The sequence below is a fragment of the Balaenoptera borealis genome (genome assembly GCF_965194805.1).
Source record: "Balaenoptera borealis genome assembly, chromosome: 4".
NCBI classification, from domain to species: domain Eukaryota; kingdom Metazoa; phylum Chordata; class Mammalia; order Artiodactyla; family Balaenopteridae; genus Balaenoptera; species Balaenoptera borealis.
Genome location: NC_138861.1, coordinates 123253443 through 123271023, shown reverse-complemented (window position 1 = coordinate 123271023; position 17581 = coordinate 123253443). Strand labels below are relative to the sequence as shown.

The 17581-nt window shown below is 35.2% G+C and overlaps 1 protein-coding gene across 2 annotated transcripts in view; it reads right to left on the bottom strand.

Annotated features, from left to right (window-relative positions):
* The window catches only part of ANK2 (ankyrin 2), a 688006-nt gene that overhangs the window by 512916 nt on the left and 157509 nt on the right, over positions 1–17581 (bottom strand). The gene's annotated exons all lie outside the window — the stretch shown is intronic.

The window sequence follows — 17581 nt, the reverse complement described above, 5'->3', positions numbered from 1 at the left end:
AGTGCAGAGAGTCCCATAGAGGATAAATCCAAACAGAAACATGCCAAGACACATATTAATCAAACTATCAAAAATTAAATACAAAGAAAAAATATTAAAAGCAGCAAAGGAGGGACTTCCCTGGTGGCGCAGTGGTTGAGAATCCGCCTGCCAATGCAGGGGACATGGGTTCGAGCCCTGGTCCAGGGGGATCCCACATGCGGCGGAGCAGCTAAGCCCGTCCGTGTGCCACAGCTGCTGAGCCTGTGCTCTAGAGCCCGCAAGCCACGGCTTCTGAAGTCTGCATGCCTAGAGCCTGTGCTCTGCAAAGGGAGAGGCCACCACAGTGAGAGGCCCGCGCACCACAACAAAGAGTAGCCCCCGCTCACCGCAACTAGAGAAAGCCCATGAGCAGCAAATAAATAAATAAATAAATATTTAAAAAAAAAAAAAAAAAGCAGCAAAGGAAAAGCAACAAATAACATACAAGGGAATCCCCATAAGGTTAACAGCTGATCTTTCAGCAGAAACTCTGCAAGCCAAAAGGGAGTGGCAGGACATATTTAAAGTGATGAAAGGGAAAAACCTACAACCAAGATTACTCTACCCAGCAAGGATCTCATTCAGTTTCGATGGAGACATTAAAACCTTTACAGACAAGCAAAAGCTAAGAGAATTCAGCACCACCAAACCAGCTTTACAACAAATGCTAAAGGAACTTCTCTAAGCAGGAAACACAAGAGAGGAAAAGACCTACAATAACAAACCCAAAACAATTAAGAAAATGGTAATAGGAACATACATATCGATAATTACCTTAAATGTAAATGGATTAAATGCTCCAACCAAAAGACATAGACTGGCTGAATGGATACAAAAACAAGACCTGTATAAATGCTGTCTACAAGAGACTCACTTCAGACCTAGGGACACATACAGACTGAAAGTGAGGGAATGGAAAAAGATATTCCATGCAAATGGAAATCAAAAGAAAGCTGGAGTAGCAATTCTCATATCAGACAAAATAGACTTTAAAATAAAGACTATTACAAGAGACAAAGAAGGACACCCCACAGAATTTCTCAAAGACAGGGACAGTGTTGTATTCACTTCTGTATTACTGGGGCCTAATACATGCCTAGCACATAGTAGGTGCTCAAGAAATGAAAGAATTAGGTTAAAAAATATATGCTTATAAGTAGTCAACTAGGACATCTTGAATTGAGACATCACTGAGCTTCGAAACTAGGAATCAACATGACATGGTGGAAACTGCACAAGCTTTGGGGTCACACAGGCTTGTGTTTGTATTCTGATTTTACAATTTCCTGTCTGTGTGATGTTGAATAAATAACTCAACCTCTGTGGAGATTTCCTCTGTCTCTAAAAAGAGAAGAATCTTGCAAGACAATTATGGAGAATGTATGCAAAATGTAGAGTTTGATAAATGGTAATTATGATGATACCCTCATTTCCTGAGGTTACTTATAGCAAGTTAAGATTTAAGGTGCCTTATTATTCATATTCACAATAATAATATCTCACACTTGTAAGTATAATGCACTTTTCTAAGCATCTCATAACTTTTATCATGTTAACCCAATCAACGACCATATAAAGTAGTACTACCTCCATTTTATATCTGAGAAAATTGAAGTTCACATTCCTAGGTATAGTCACAAAATTAGAGTTAGAATATCAGAATGGGCTCTAAAGGAAACATAAAAACAATTAAATAGAAAACCTTACACATTTATCCAAAATGTGGTTGAAATGACTATTTTTTGGATATATTACCTGTTTTAATGAATAATTTGTAAAAAATATAAATAAGATACTTAAAGCACATGTAAATGCAAGAAGATTATCTCTTCTCACCTTAAAGGCCACTGATGCAGCAGCATTCGGTAGCCAAATATGTGGAGTGAAACTGGTTTTTCAAAGATCTTTATTAAGTTCAAAACTACTTAAGCCTCATTTTTTTTCAAGGGAATTTAAAAAGTAGTTATGCTTTAAAGTTGAACCTCAATACACCCTTAGCAAACACATCAATCACAACCTCGACTCTTGAATCCTTGCTGCTCTGACCACGTGAATACGGAACACTGCTGTTTCCTAAGAACAGCACACCCAAGGTCCAGCGATTGTAACTAGAACAATGTCAGCATTCATAGCAGGGCCACATCTTTGTAAAGCACTTTACAGACACAAAGAGCTTTCAAGTACTTGACTTCAAAATTCTTCAAAATTCTATGAGTAAGGTAGTTGTTATGATCCTTAAAAATTATAAAACTATCATTTGTTGAATTTCTACTATGAGCAAACATTATATTCATGCATACACACTTGCATGCACACACATACTTCGTTCTAATCCTTACAACAACTCTAGAAAGGAAATATTATTATCCCTAGCTTTCCAGTGAAGCAGCTGAGGCTGCTTGCCCAAGGGACTATTCAAGGTTAATAAAGACAGTCTGATTTCAAGGGCCGAATTTTCCTGCCATGCAAGAGCTATTTCTCTTTTCCTAGCATATAATGCCAATAAAATCTTCGTGCAAATGACATTTGTCTAAGGGCCTCTTCCATTTCTACCCCTTCTTTCCATCTGAACTCTAGAAGTTTTACTGGCCCACAGAACTTGTCTAGAACTCCCACATCCCATCTGAGTCTGCCCCCCCAGAAGCTCCACACAACATTTCTCCTACCCAAACTCCCATCCTCCACTGCCACCATCAAAACCTACCTACCCATCTCTATTCTTTTATGTCTCTTTAAAATACAAATTATCTTTGTAACACAAATGGATGCTAGTGCATTTTATTTCTCTGGAATAGTATATTCATTTATTCATTTAATAAATATTTATTGAGAACTCATTATGTGATACTTCCCCAAAACTAATGTTTCAATTCTAAGAACCAATGAAGCTACATTTATTGTCAGACAAGTGTTTGGATGGCATTCAAAATTCTCTATGTATAATAATAGATAATACTCACCAAGTGTTTATTCTGTTTTAGTGCTATACATGTATTACCTCATTTAAATCAATGACCTTATAAAATAGGTACTAATAATATTATTCCCGTTTTATATAAAAGGAAATTGAGGCATAGTGGTGAGATATTTGACAAAAATTATTTGGCTAGTAAATAGCAGAATCATGGTTTGAAGTAATTTCTGTCTTGAGAGCTACTCCTCTTAATAAGCTATACTTGCTTTAGGGTTTTTTGTTTGTTTTTATAATTAGGGCATGTATACATTCTAACTTGCCTGGGATAATTCTGGGATGAGCTTGTTTTCCCAGAATAATTAATAGCACCCCCTTTCACTCTCAAAAGTATCCTTCTTTGGAAACTTCCCTGATGGTCCAATGGTTAAGACTCCGTGCTTCCACTGCAGGGGACACGGGTCCATCTCTGGTCGAAGAACTAAGATCCTGCATGGTGCGTGGCCAAAAAAAAAAAAAAAGTGTTCATCTTTGAAGAATAAATTATATTGTCACCCTATTGCCAATAAAAGAATAATAGTTAACTGGACATGGCCGAAAGAGAAAACAGCACAGGAATATTCTACAACATAGTCACTAGGATACAAAGGGACTATGGAGAGGAAGGAAAAACAAAAAGCTAGGAATCAATAGACCTTGATTCAAGACAGGGCTCTGCTACTAGTCAGTTGCGTGCCATCGGCCAAGTTGCCTCTGTGAGTCTCAATTAATATCCTCTATAAAACAGAGTTAAAAACACCAACTCCCAGGGCTATGGTGAAAAGCACTTGAGATTACCTAGGAAAAGTACCTGGAACATGATAAGGTCTCAAAAAAACAGATGTTTAGTTATTCTTTGGAACAGTTTCTCTTATATTTTACATGATTTTTCTACTGAAAATGAAGATGAGTTCTTAGAGGAATTAAACAGCCTTTGGACAGGCACCTAACATTCAGAGCCAACAGAAATTTATACCAATAATTCCTGCTGTAATCTTAATTCTTCAGAGTTATAGAATTGGGAATTATTTACAAAAATGAATCCATTACATAATGCATTTCTTGAAGGCCACACAATATCCTAAAGCCCGACTATCAACTCATTGTAGGTGGTCTTACCATGTAGGTTGAAGTAGGAAAACCACACCACACTCTTGGATACATATTTTTATTCTAGAATCTGGGACTTCAAAGACTGAGGAGCCAAGTTTCAAGACATCTAAGGGAACAGGAAAGGAAATCCCAGAGCAGCAAGGTAAAATGAAGTTCTTTTCCTTTCTCCCAATGTGAAAGAAAACTATTTGGCAAGGATACTATGTTTGTATCTCTTTGTACGATGTTTAAAAGAAGAAGAAGAGGTGAGAAAGAATGGAGGGCATGTGAATGTATTATAAACCACTAAATATTATTAGTTTAACATTTCCTAAGCCTATTTGTTTATTTCATCTTTTAAGTAGTCTCCCTTCATAGCATGGCTTGGCTAGATAGTCATGAGGCAAGATGCTAAAGAATTATGTGTTTTCACCTAACAGGCTATAAAAAAAGAAATCAATTTAAAATGGCACTCAACTAAGAAAACATCACAGCCCCACAGACCTCTGGAACCCTGAATCCTTGAAGAATGTAGATTTATCCAGCACTGGGTATCACTATATTGTGGGGTGATTGTGTTTCTTTAAACTCAAATAATTCATGCCAATTACAGAACTCATGCAACTCCCTATGGATTTAGTAATTCCCTAACAGCTGGGATGTGAAATAAAGACCATAAACTCAGTTCTTTTCAAGGATAAATTAAAACATAAACCTATTTTATCATGACATGCTTTACTAATAAATAAAGAAAGGATCATGGTGTACTTTCATTTTCACATTAATTTTGTAAAGTAGAAATAATTGGTCATTTTTTAAAAGGAAAAAAAAAGAAAAAAATCAGGAACCCAGCAAAAAATGGGGAAAAAAGGAAAGATCTTTAAAAAATAATGATATCCCAAAAATCTACAGTATGACATCTAAAATACAATTGAAATAAGTGTTTGTTCTATTCTATTCAGTGTAGCTCTGCCGAATTATGGGCTCTGCTGCACCTAGAAGAATCAAAATAGGCCATGTAGAGCATACATCTCTAAATGTGCATAATAGCCTGTATGTAGTACTCTATTATAGAAGTAACATCATGCATCACTCACCCCAAAGAGAAAAGTCAATATCTCCCATAAAAGAGATGATTAATAGTAGCCATAGTGTTCAAGTGAATTTAAAGTTAATCTTTTTGAACAAGAACTTCAAGAGAAATAGCACTCATAGAATTCAGGAACTGTTAACTGAAATAGTTTCTATTTAACAAGCTTTAAAAAGCTGGGAAGTTTTGTTATTTTAAGGAAACCTTCATAAATTGAGATTTTAAGGAGAAGAGAAATGTCATTTACAGGAGAGTTAGGAATTGCAGTTCACATTTTTGTGACACCACTTGACATATGTTAGTTGATAAATCTTTATCAGTCAAAAGGACCAAATATAATGTGGGGTTTATGCCCTGATTTCTTTTTTTGCATCACTATTAACAAGGCTTCCAGAAAACCTACCAGAGTCAACAAGGTTCAGTGTACTGGGGTCAGCATTCTGAATCATCCCCTTCTTTGTTTGGCTATCCTGACATGATACTTGTTGGTACCACAACAAGGACAGCTGACAACTGCTTTTCCTATTCGAAAAGACTTTGCCATTCAACTTGAACCAAAAACATTTGTCATGTTGTAGGCAGTGGATTAACTATAATCAGACCAAGCCAGTGGTAGTGCCAGTGCCAGGTTGAAAGAATCTTGTGGAACAAAGCCTGGATTTATCTCTTTGAGCATTGTTAGTTTGTTTCTTTTTGGGGGGGTGGAAGGGTGAGAGGTTAGAAAACAGGCAGAACTCCCCTTTCTGTAAAATAAAAAGAAAATATCAAAATTAAAATTATTTAGAGCTGTTTACCTTGCTAAAATTTTCCCCAAAAAATACATTTTGATATTGAGTATTTATCTTAGTTATATTTTTAAATGTAAACATCTGTTTATTTTCAGAATGCAAAAAAAAAAAATCTTCCTTGTGTATTTTTGTTTGAAAAAAGTTTTATTAATTATCCAAAATATCAATTTATCCTGACTGTGAACTCCTCTCTTTAACTTTCTGGAATTAATTTTTCATCACCTCTAGTGATTAGATGAATCTCTAGGGTCCATTTTGGCTTGAGAATGTGATGACACTAAACATTCCGTTAACCACTGCCATGTTTTATATAACTAGCAATTCCCCATCAACTGATTATTTTTAACTTGTGAGTTGTTATCAAAGGGAGAATAAAATTACTGTCAGTATGAGATGTATAAATAGCAAATAAAATCTTCAGCTGAAACCATCTTGAAAGAAACTAACAAGTAAAGGAAAAGACTACTTATCTTAATTTTTGTTAAAATATAGATTTTAGTTAATAGGACTTATATGCAACTATCATTTCTGAGAAAAATTATTTGAAAACTCTGAAGGCTTTTCTTGATACACTTAACCAGTTTAAAATAAATTATCATGAAATGCTAAAATGTGTACCATATTTATCAAAGTTTGGCCAAATACCAGTCAATGTAAGAAATTTAATAAATATTTATTGAGCATTTACGATGTGACACAAATTGTTGAAAATACTGGGGATACAAACAAAGTCTCTATTCTCAAGGAGCTTACATTCTAGTGGAGAAGACAGACATAAATAAATTTATATTCAACGTTCTAGGATAAAAACAATAAGCAATTACTTTTCCCATTAATACAAAGGGTGTGAAGACTAATCACTTTAGCCTATTAATTTTTGGAAAACTCTATGAAAACTCATGATTCATGATAACATTGAGAAAGATTTTCCACTCATACACATATGTACCTAAGTAAACACAAAAATTTCAGAAAGTAAGTATTTTTAAAATGGGAAAAAAGAACAGAACACATACATCTTTTACTCATATATTCAAAAATAATTTTTGTGTGCTTACTATATGACTTTAGTGGGTAAATACATTAGTGACTAAAAAGATAAGGAAATACAATCCCTGACCTCAACCAAGAAAATAAAATATGCATGGAGGTAACTATAATATAATATAATTAGGTACCATGGAAGAGGCATAAATCAGTGAGAAGTCAAAAGAGAAATAAATTATTTCAAGTTGGAGGAATTCAGGGAAGCTTCTTGAAATTTTCCTACCATTTAAATAGAATCTTGAAGGGTGTATTAAATATTAACTTTAAAAATGGGAAAAGGCACTACAGGTTTTTTTGTGGGATGGCAATATCTGGGTCATCCCAGGTACACCTTCTATTGACTGCAATTTTTTCTTGATCATGGGTCTCATTCGGCTTTCCCACATGACCAGTAATTTCTTTTCAATGTCTAGTGAACATTGTTGGTGATAAATTGTAGGAAGTCTGGATTATGTCACCTTCCTATAAAGTATGTTGAGCTTTTTTCTGGAAGGCAGTTAAATTACTCAGACACTTTTAGTCCCATCAGAATCAGTTTTGCATTCTTTGTTAGGGCAAGTCTATTTTGAACTTAAAAGGCATAGTTCTTATCCCTACTCCACACACTCACTGAAGTGTGGTCTTTAGGGAATCTCAACTGAACACTTAAGGTGCCCAATGTGGTGTCTCCATTCTTGCTGGACCAGAACTTGAACATCTCCCAGCATAGTACAAGCTCTGTATCACATTCACCTCTCAACCCTGTACCAGGCAATTTCTGCTGGGCCTCCTGGAGCCTTGCCTTATATATATATGCAGGTCTGCCTTTGGCCAAGGATGAACAGTAAGTCCCAAAGAAGACTTCCGGGACTCTCCTCTTCTCCAGGGCCCTGCCCTACAAAGCCCAGCTACTTCAGCAGGCTCAAACTCTGATCTCAGCCTCGTCAGCCCAATGAGACTGTGCTTCATTTGGGCTCCGCCTCCATGTGTCATGAGAGGAAGGTGTTCCCAGGAATAAGTTAGGGCCACCTCATCCCTATCCCTTTAGATATCCAAAATATATTATCTCAGGAAAAAATAAATTCCTTAACTCAGTAAGGAATACATGAATACCAATATAGACAGAAAGTTTTATTGTTATTGTTGTTAGTTTTTTAATAAAGAGGAGACTTGAGCATGATTATGAACAAGGAGAGAAGTCAGTGGAGAAAGATTAAGTAAAGATAGAGAAATAAAAGGATATTTGAGACCAAAGACCCAAATCAAAATGCTTTAAAACTTAATGAAAGAATAATATTGTACTTTGATAGCAAACATGTCAATCTATTAAGTATTTATCCTTCTATGTGCTCAGTACTATGCTGAGGGGAATTAGAGGGAGTATAATACATGATCTCTGATCCTAGAAGTTATAATCAAAAGAATCAAAGCTCACAGATCTGGAATAATAAAGGACTAATTCACACTAATCATAGGAAAGAGACCGAAGGTACTTAAAAGACTGTGAAAACAAGGGAGACACCTGAGGGAAGCTGGGAAAGTTATGAGGAAAGGCAGAGGAATTAAGCTAATTCTGGATTAGAAGACACAAAGAAGCTATTCCAGGCAATAAAAAATGTGAGCAAAAAAATGCGTTAGCAAATATGAACACAACGTGTTTCTGTTTTACTGAAACATCCTGATTAGGTCATGAAAAGGCAAAGTTGGATAACTTGAATGAGAGATAGATCAGGGCTTGGCACATGAGGGCCCAAGGGCCAAATCCAGCCTACCATGTGTTTTTTTAAACAGCCTGTGAGCTAAAAATGGTTTTTATATTTTTAAATGGTTGGGAAAAAATCTGAAGGAGAATAACATATCATGACATGTGAAAATTATATGAAATCCAGATTTCAGTGCCCATAAATAAAGTTTTATTGGAGCACAACCATACTGACTCATTTACACGTTGTCTACGGCTGCTTTGGGTACAAGAGTAGAATTGAGTAGTAACCATATAATCCACAAAGCTAAAAATATTTACTATCTGGTCCTTTACCAGAAAAATTGCAACCCCCGGTCTACAAAAATGAAACTCCTAATTTATTCTATTACCCACAGACCAACAAGTTTAATAATTTAAGTCAAAATAGGTCAGTTCCTTTCATTTTTGTGATAAGACAACTAGAGAGAATTTTAAAGACTACAAATTTATATTGTTGTCGATCACTGTTTGGAAAACCTTTTATCAGAATTTCAAGTTTTCCTATAATTACTTACCAAAAGTACTGATGAGTCTAAGTCACATTTTCATAGTCACTCAGGGGAATTTATGAAATGAGACCAAATTTGGTTGAACCATTACTGAATCTTTTTTTTTTTTTAATCTCTATTGAAAACCACTCACAGTGTTAAGTCCACTCTCCTTATCTAGAGCAAATCAGGTCCAGGTGTTGACTGATAAATTGAAAAAGAGCGGAGAATTAGTTTAAAAGATGTATACGTAACTTAAATATTTTATTTTAACTTAATTAAAAGTGCATTTATTCACCATTTATTGCAAAGGGACAAAACCCCTTGTTTAATATCATGTCCACAATATGGAGTTCCAAGTCTTCTTCCTTGCATAAACCACATCCTCAGTGGATATTCTCCTACTTCAAATTTCAGTTTCTTTAAGTGGAGGAAAAATGTCAAGCCAAATGTGAGGCAATCTGAATATAGATCCTTCATGATTTAAAAGGAAATTCTCCCTAATCTTTTACAGTTATCTGGCCCACCTTGACTCACCTTTATCATCTTTCCAAAGCATTCCATTTTTCATACAAATAACATTTTTTCAAATATGTTTCATCTACAATGTAACATTTAATCAGTCTGCATAACTATAATAACAAATACAAGGAGACAGAAACACAAGAGACTATGAGTACGCACACAACTCCCAGACAAACCAGAAAGTGGTCACTCGCCACATGCATTCAGCACATCTCGGCCATATTCAGCATATTCTCCAGGGGAAAGGAGTATATAGGTTAATCCAGCTTGATGACTTTGTGAACACTTATTGTATTCTGTTAAAAGCTAATAAAGTTTTGTATCCTTTGTACAAGACTGTTATTTTCATGGAATTTGTCTAGAAATATTTTTCATATTCTCAGAATTCCTAAAAATATTAAGTATTTTCTGCTTATATTAAGTGATGAAATCAACAGAACCTAGGGATTTTTGCTTTGTTTTGTTTTTTAATCTTTCAGTTATTGATGCATTAGACCTGATATTCTTGCTTAATTCTAATTTGGATAATTCCATGTTGCTTACGTAAATTTTCCCAAAGTTTCAAATAGATATGGCATCCTTTGATTCTGATCCTAAACCAACATTCTTATTGTTCTGAACCATCGATCGGCTGCCAAATTCCATTTCCCAGATCAGGTTTCCAACCATTCCAATTAGTAAACATCATTCAGAATTTGAGATGGAAAATACATTTTAAACTACTAATGAATATTTCAGCAACTTAAAAAAAATTAATATTTTCTTCTTTTCTATCTAAACTGGCAATCTTGACCCTAACATTGCTAGAAATTACTTCTGTATATTTTTCCCTATATGTGGGACTATAAAAACAATTCAAGGGTCAAAAGCTTAGAGAAAAAAATATCTTTATTCACAGCAGCTGATATATTCAAATTTCATTAAACAACAGTATACATTAGCTATTTAAAATTGTGCTATAGAACATATTTGATAACATAATCATTCACGATATAGTAAGTAAATAACACTTAAAATGTGTAGTATATTTTCATTGTTATAAAGAAGAATGAGAATTCTGTTTATACTAAAATATAAAATAGTTAATAAAACTGTAATTGTAAAAAACTATGTATACGTAGTTATTTCTGTATGTTAGGCATAGTCATGACTTTTACTTTCTTTTTTTAGCTTATCTGTGCATCTGATTTGAGGCTATTCTCCAAGAAACAAACAATTGGAGCTATTCTCCAGGAAAAGACTGTATTAATTCATGAATTCTAATCTAATCCTAATTCATCAATCTCTTTGAGGAATTTATAGGGAAGTTACCAACCTCTGGTCTAATCAAATAGAGAAAAGAGAAAAAAGAAAGAGAATCAGAGGATACAGATAGGGGATGCTCTGATCAAATCTGTATGTGATAATTAAATGGAAACAGCAAGTTTTTTCTTCTACCTCAATCAAAAACTACAAATCTCTATTTCAACCTATAAGGCTAACTTTTCTAATTACAGTCAGAAGCTAGTTTCCTGGAGGAAGATAATGCTTTGCTGTTGGCATTTCACACTCTGCTCAATGGTGTAAACTTTTACTATATCTCAACCGATCTGGCAAACAGATCTCTAAAACCCAAGAGCCATCTCATCACAACTGTCAATGGATAGAATTGTTTCCCTGCACTATTAGGTTCCAATGCTCACTGACTTTGTAAACAACTAGTATATTAACTACAACAAAATAAAACGGGGTATTCTTTACCAGACTTACACAAGCACTTTCCAATAGAACTTTCTGTAATGATGGAAATGTTCTATAATTTGCCCAAAGAAGTATAATTTGTCCAAAGTAGTTTGGAGAAGAAGGGGGTGACGTGAGAGGAAGAGGTTTGGAGGAAACTTTTAAGCATAATGGATATTCACTATCTTGACTGTGGTGATGTTTTCAAATTTATTTTAAATTTATCAAAGTGTATGCTTTCAATATGTACAGCTTATTATATTTTAATTATACCTCTATAAAGTTGTGTGTGTGTGTCCCACTGTGCTAGTAATATGTAGGGGATATCACTTTTGTTAAAGAGCTGCTTTAGGGTATACAGCTGGAGTTTCAATTCAAGAAGCTGATCTTTGTTGATTCTGGAATTCCAAAATGTAAGGACATAGATGAAAGTCCAGGGGAACCAGCACTAAGTATCTCCTGGCTGGAGACGCTGAAGAGGGAAATGGAACCAGATCACATAGACTGGGTAAGTGCAAGGAATTCGAAATGTAATGAGAAACCATTGGGGGATTTAGGGAGGAATTTAATTTTCAGAGCTCCCTTTGTAGTTGCCGTTGCTGTGTTTGTTTATACATATAATACACTCCCATGGTTCAAGAGTTCAATATCTATAAAAATGTGTACAACAAAAAGCCTTCTGCATTAGTTTTCTATTGCTATGTAAGAAATTACTCTAAAACTTAATAGGTTAGAACAATAAACATTTATTATTTCACAGTTTCTGTGGCTCAGGGATTTGAGAGTGGCTTGGCTGGGTGGTTCTGTCTCAGGGTCTCTTACAAAATTGCGTCAAAACTCAGGCCAGGACTCCAAGCATCTGAAGGTTTGCCTGGGGAGGAGGATCTGCCTCCAAGAAAAGACACACATATGGCTGTTGTCCAGAGGCCTCAGAGCCTCAACAGATGAACCCCTCTACAGGTGTGGAGCTGTTTGAGTGCCCTACACCAAGGCAGGTGGCTTGCTCTATAGGTGCTGATCCAACAGAACAAGATAGAAGCTGCATATCTTTTTCTTTTTAAGAATTCTATTTACTTATTTATTTTTATTTTTATTTTTATAAAAGATATGTGGCTTGGGACTTCCCTGGTGGTCCAGTGGTTAAGACAAAAAGCTCAATTTAAAAATAAATAACATATCTGAATACACATCTCTCCAAAGAAGACTAAAAATAACCAATAAGCGTATGAAAAGATGTTCAACATCACAAACACAATGAGTTACCACTTCACACCCACTAGGGCAGCTCTAATCAAAAAGTCTGGGAACTTCCCTGGTGGTCCAGTGGGTAAGAATCTGCCTTCCAATGCAGGGGATGTGGGTTTGATCCCTGGTCAGGGAACTAAGATCCCACATGCCGTGGGGCAACTAAGTCCGAGGCACACCACAACTACTGAGTCCGCACGTTCTGGACCCTGCACGCCACAACTAGAGAAGCCCAAACACCACAACTAGAGAAGCCCACACGCCACAACAAAGATCCCGCATGCCGCAACCAAGAACCGATGCAGTCAAATAATAAAATTTTTAAAAGTCCGATAATAACAAGAGTTGATGAAGATACAGAAAAATCAAAACCCTCATACTCTGCCAGTGAAAATGCAGCCTCTTTGGAAAACAATCTTGCAGTCTCTCAAATGATTAAACCTAGAGTTACCATGTGGCCTAGCAATTCCACTCCTAGGTAGAGCCAAGAGAAATGAAAACAAATATCCATGTGAAAACTTGTACATGAATGTTTATAGTAGCATTATTAATAATAGCAAAAAAGTGGAAACAATCCAAATATGTGTCAACTGATGAATGAATAAACAAAGTGTGGTGTATCTATACAGTAGAATATTATTCAGCCATAAAAAGGAATGGAGGACTGATACATGATAACGTGGATGAATCTTGTAAGCATTATTCTAAGTGAAGCCAGACACAAAAGGTCATATAATATACTGGGTTGGCCAAAAAGTTCCTTCGGTTTTTAAGTAAAAATAAAAGACACATTTTTCATTTTCACCAAGAACTTTATTGAACAATGTATTCACCATTTTGTTCTACTACCTTCTGCCATTTTTCAGGCAACTTCATAATTCCATCTTCCCAAAACATTTTATCTCTTTGAGCAAAGAACTGTTCCAGGTGCCTTTTACACTCTTCCAGGGAATTGAAATTTTTTCCATTAAGAGAATTTTGTAAAGACTGAAATAAATGGAATTCCAAAGGTGCAATGTCTGGTGAATATGGTGGATGAATCAGAACTTCCCAGTCAAGCTATAACAGTTTTTGCCTGGTCATCAAAGAAACATGGGGTCTTGCATTAACCTGATGGAAGATTATGCATTTTCTGTTGACTAATTCTGGATGCTTTTCATCGAGTGCTGCTTTGTTGGTCTAATTGGAAGCAGTACTTGTTGGAATTAATTGTTTGGTTTGCCGGAAGGAACTGATAATAGGGGACTCCCTTTCAATCCCACCATATACACAACATCATCTTCTTTGGATGAAGTCCGGCCTTTGGTGGTTGGTGGTGGTTCATTTCTCTTGCCCCACGATTTCTTCCATTCCACATTATTGTACAGTATCCACTTTTCATCACCCGTTACAATTTGTTTTAAAAACGGAACGTTTTCGTTATGTTTCAGTAGAGAATCGCACGCAGAAATATGGTCAAGAAGATTTTTTTCACATAACTTAGGTGGAATCCAAACATCAAAGCGATTAACATAACCAAGCTGGTGCAAATTATTTTCAACGCTTGATTTGGATATTTTGAGTATGTCAGCTATCTCCCGCATGGAACAACATTGACTGTTCTCAATTTATGCCTCGATTTGATCATTATCAATTTCAACTGGTCTACCCGACCGTGGAGCATCATCCAGTTTGAGAAATCTCCAGCATGAAACTTTGCAAACCACTTTTGACACGTTCGATCAGTCACAGCACCTTCTCCATACACTGCACAAATCTTTTTTTGCGTTTCAGTTGTGCTTTTACCTTTCTTGAAATAATAGAGCATAACATGCTGAAAATATTGCTTTTTTCTTCCAATATTAAAATGGCTATACAAAAATTCACCAGTTTTGATGATTTTTTTTTAAAATGCATGCTGATATGACAGCTGTCACAGTACAATCTAACAAAATTGTTTCGAATGAAGTTAAAGACAACTAAGCGCTACTAGAGCCATCTTACGGGGAAAAAAACGAACGAACCTTTTGGCCAACCCAATATGATTCCATTTATATAGAACATCCAGAATAAGCAAATCCACAGACACAGAAAGTTTATTAGTGGTTGCCAGGGACTGGGGGCAAGTGGGAATGGGGAGTGACTGCTAACAGGTACAGAGTTTCTTTTTGGGGTGATGAAAATATTATGGAATTAAATAGTGGTGTTAGTTGCACAACTCTGTGAATATGCTAAAAAACCACTGAATTGTATCCTTTAGAATGGTGAATTTTATGGTATATGTATTATACCTCAATTTTTTAAAATAGAATTTATACAAAAAAATGCAAAACTGAAGAAAAACAGAAGAAATAAATAACAAATTAAGAGTATTCACCAGAAAAATGCTCCCAAAGACACATAAAATTTAATCAAGTATATTAATACAATTTTTTTTTAAACTTTTAAAAGTAATTACCTTTATAAAGTAAGAGCACAAAGTAGAAATACAAGTACTTAGGGAAGATATGGAAATACTTTCAAAGGAGATAAAACATGAACTGGTAGAGTTCAGGAAAAAAACGAGAGAAAAAAATTAAAAGACCTCAGGAGTTCCCTGGCGGCCTGTGGTTAGGATTCCAGGCTTTCACTGCCAGGTCCCGGGTTCAATCCCTTGTTGAGGAACTGAGATCCCGCAAGCCATGTGGCATGGCCACACACACACACACACACAAAATTAAAAGCCCTCAAAAAAGGAAATCATTATGAGAGCAGAATAGAAGTACATTACAAACAAAACATAAGGTCTTTTGGAGTATATTAAAGGAGAACTTAGAAATCCAGTATAGCATGAATCTAGGAAATAGCTAGATCTATAGAAACACAAATAATTTTTTACTGTATGAAAAGTAAATTTGAATTGCAGAAACTTAGATTTATTTACAATTTATGTAATTTTAGTTACAAGGAAGTAACTATCCTGACACAGACCAAGACTGATAAGCCACCACAAAAGATTATCAGCAGACAATGTAGAATTGTGAGGGAAAAAGAAAAGACTATAGTTTTCCTTTAGATATATTTGACTTTTAAGAAAAAGTTAATTACTTAACATTGGGACCACAGCATAAAGCTCCCATCTCTTTAAAAATAATAATAAACATGAGGAAAAATACATTAAAAGTTTACACCAGTTTTAACATCAAAAATTAACTGTTAATTTCTGGGTGGTTGGATAATAAGTGAACTTTATTATCTTCATTTTGCTTATTTGTGTTTTGTTAAAGTTTTATCGTTTTTCTGCAATAACCAAGTCACAGTAAAAGAATAAAAAAGAACAATGCTGTACATTAATCTTAGCTTGTTATGGAAATATAATTATGTACCTGAAGGTACCTGAAGAGTATTCAAATTCCTATCATTCTTATTCTGCAGTTTGGGTGTAGTCACTCTATCTTTTTATTGTCATTATATAATCTCACATAAATGGTTCCCCCAGGTATGTTGACTAAGACCTTAACTAGACCTCTACTGTGATCAACATTTTGATACTCTTACCCAGCAGCTGGATAAGCAGCACCTATTGTATCATGCTGCTTACGGATTTTTCCTGTCTAGGATTTACAGGACGTAAAAAGACATAAATTACAGTCACAAAGTAGATGCCCAATAATGAATAATTAAGAATATTTAATTCTCCAAAAGATATTTTTCCTTGCCGTACCATACACCACACCCCAATTAAAAAATAGTTATGGGGTGGTATTTGTTTAAGAAAACAGCAGTGCTGACTCTTTTTAAAACAGAATGCTTCATAAATGTAGCAAAATGATCCACCAAAGAGTTAAGTAAGGCCAAAAGTAAGTGTGTTTGCGATTTCCGTTGCGATGAGCATTAACTTGCTATGATTGTGTCATGGTGGAGTGCAGGTCCTTTCCTGTGGATTATACTAAAGGGAGAAGAATGAATGAAGTGAGAGAAGCTGCACTCACTCGTGGAAATCGTATTTTTTCTTGTATCATATTCAAATAAAAACATGCTTCGTAAAAAAAAAAAAAAGAAAGAAAAAGAAAAAGTGTGTTTGTGTGTGCATGCGTGTAATTAATTTCCCACAAAACACTCTTAAACAATTGAAATGCACATTACTATGGAAAATAACAGGGTACTTAACTGCTTTAAAACTTTGAGCAACGACTTTTTTGGAATGAATATGTAAGAAACCTAGTAGACCATTCCTACCAATAATAGATCTTTTTAAAGGTGCAAGGAAATTTGTGAAACTCATCCATCTTCAGTGTTTCAAGTATATATGTCAGGAAATAAATCTTGGGTAAATGACAATATATTTTTAAGGTTATGGTGTAAAATTAAATTAGATTCCTTGTAGTATTTTCTATGAATTCTAACTGCAGCAAAAATTCATTCAAGTGACTCATTATGTTCCCCATCTCCATATCCCCACACCACATTTTGTTTTGTCCTCGCCACTCTGTAAGTAGTTTATTCATCTATTTTTCATGGGTGAAACTGGCAGTGGAGTGAGATTACTGCAACAAAGTACATCCTTTTTATGTGGCATAGAAATGCTTTTCATATACCCAGCAATCTTTTAAAAAGTGATTTTTAAACCATTTTTTTAAATTGAAGTATAGTTAATTTACAACACTGTGTTAGCTTCAGGTGTACAGCAAAATGATTTAGTTATACACATACATATATATATATATATTCCTTTGCAGATTCTAAAAAGATTTTTTTTTTTAAACTTGAGTTAAAAACAATACACAAGGGCTTCCCTGGTGGCGCAGTGGTTGAGAATCTGCCTGCCAATGCAGGGAACACGGGTTCGAGCCCTGGTCTGGGAAGATCCCACATGCCACGGAGCAACTAGGCCTGTGAGCCACAACTACTGAGCCTGCGCGTCTGGAGCCTGTG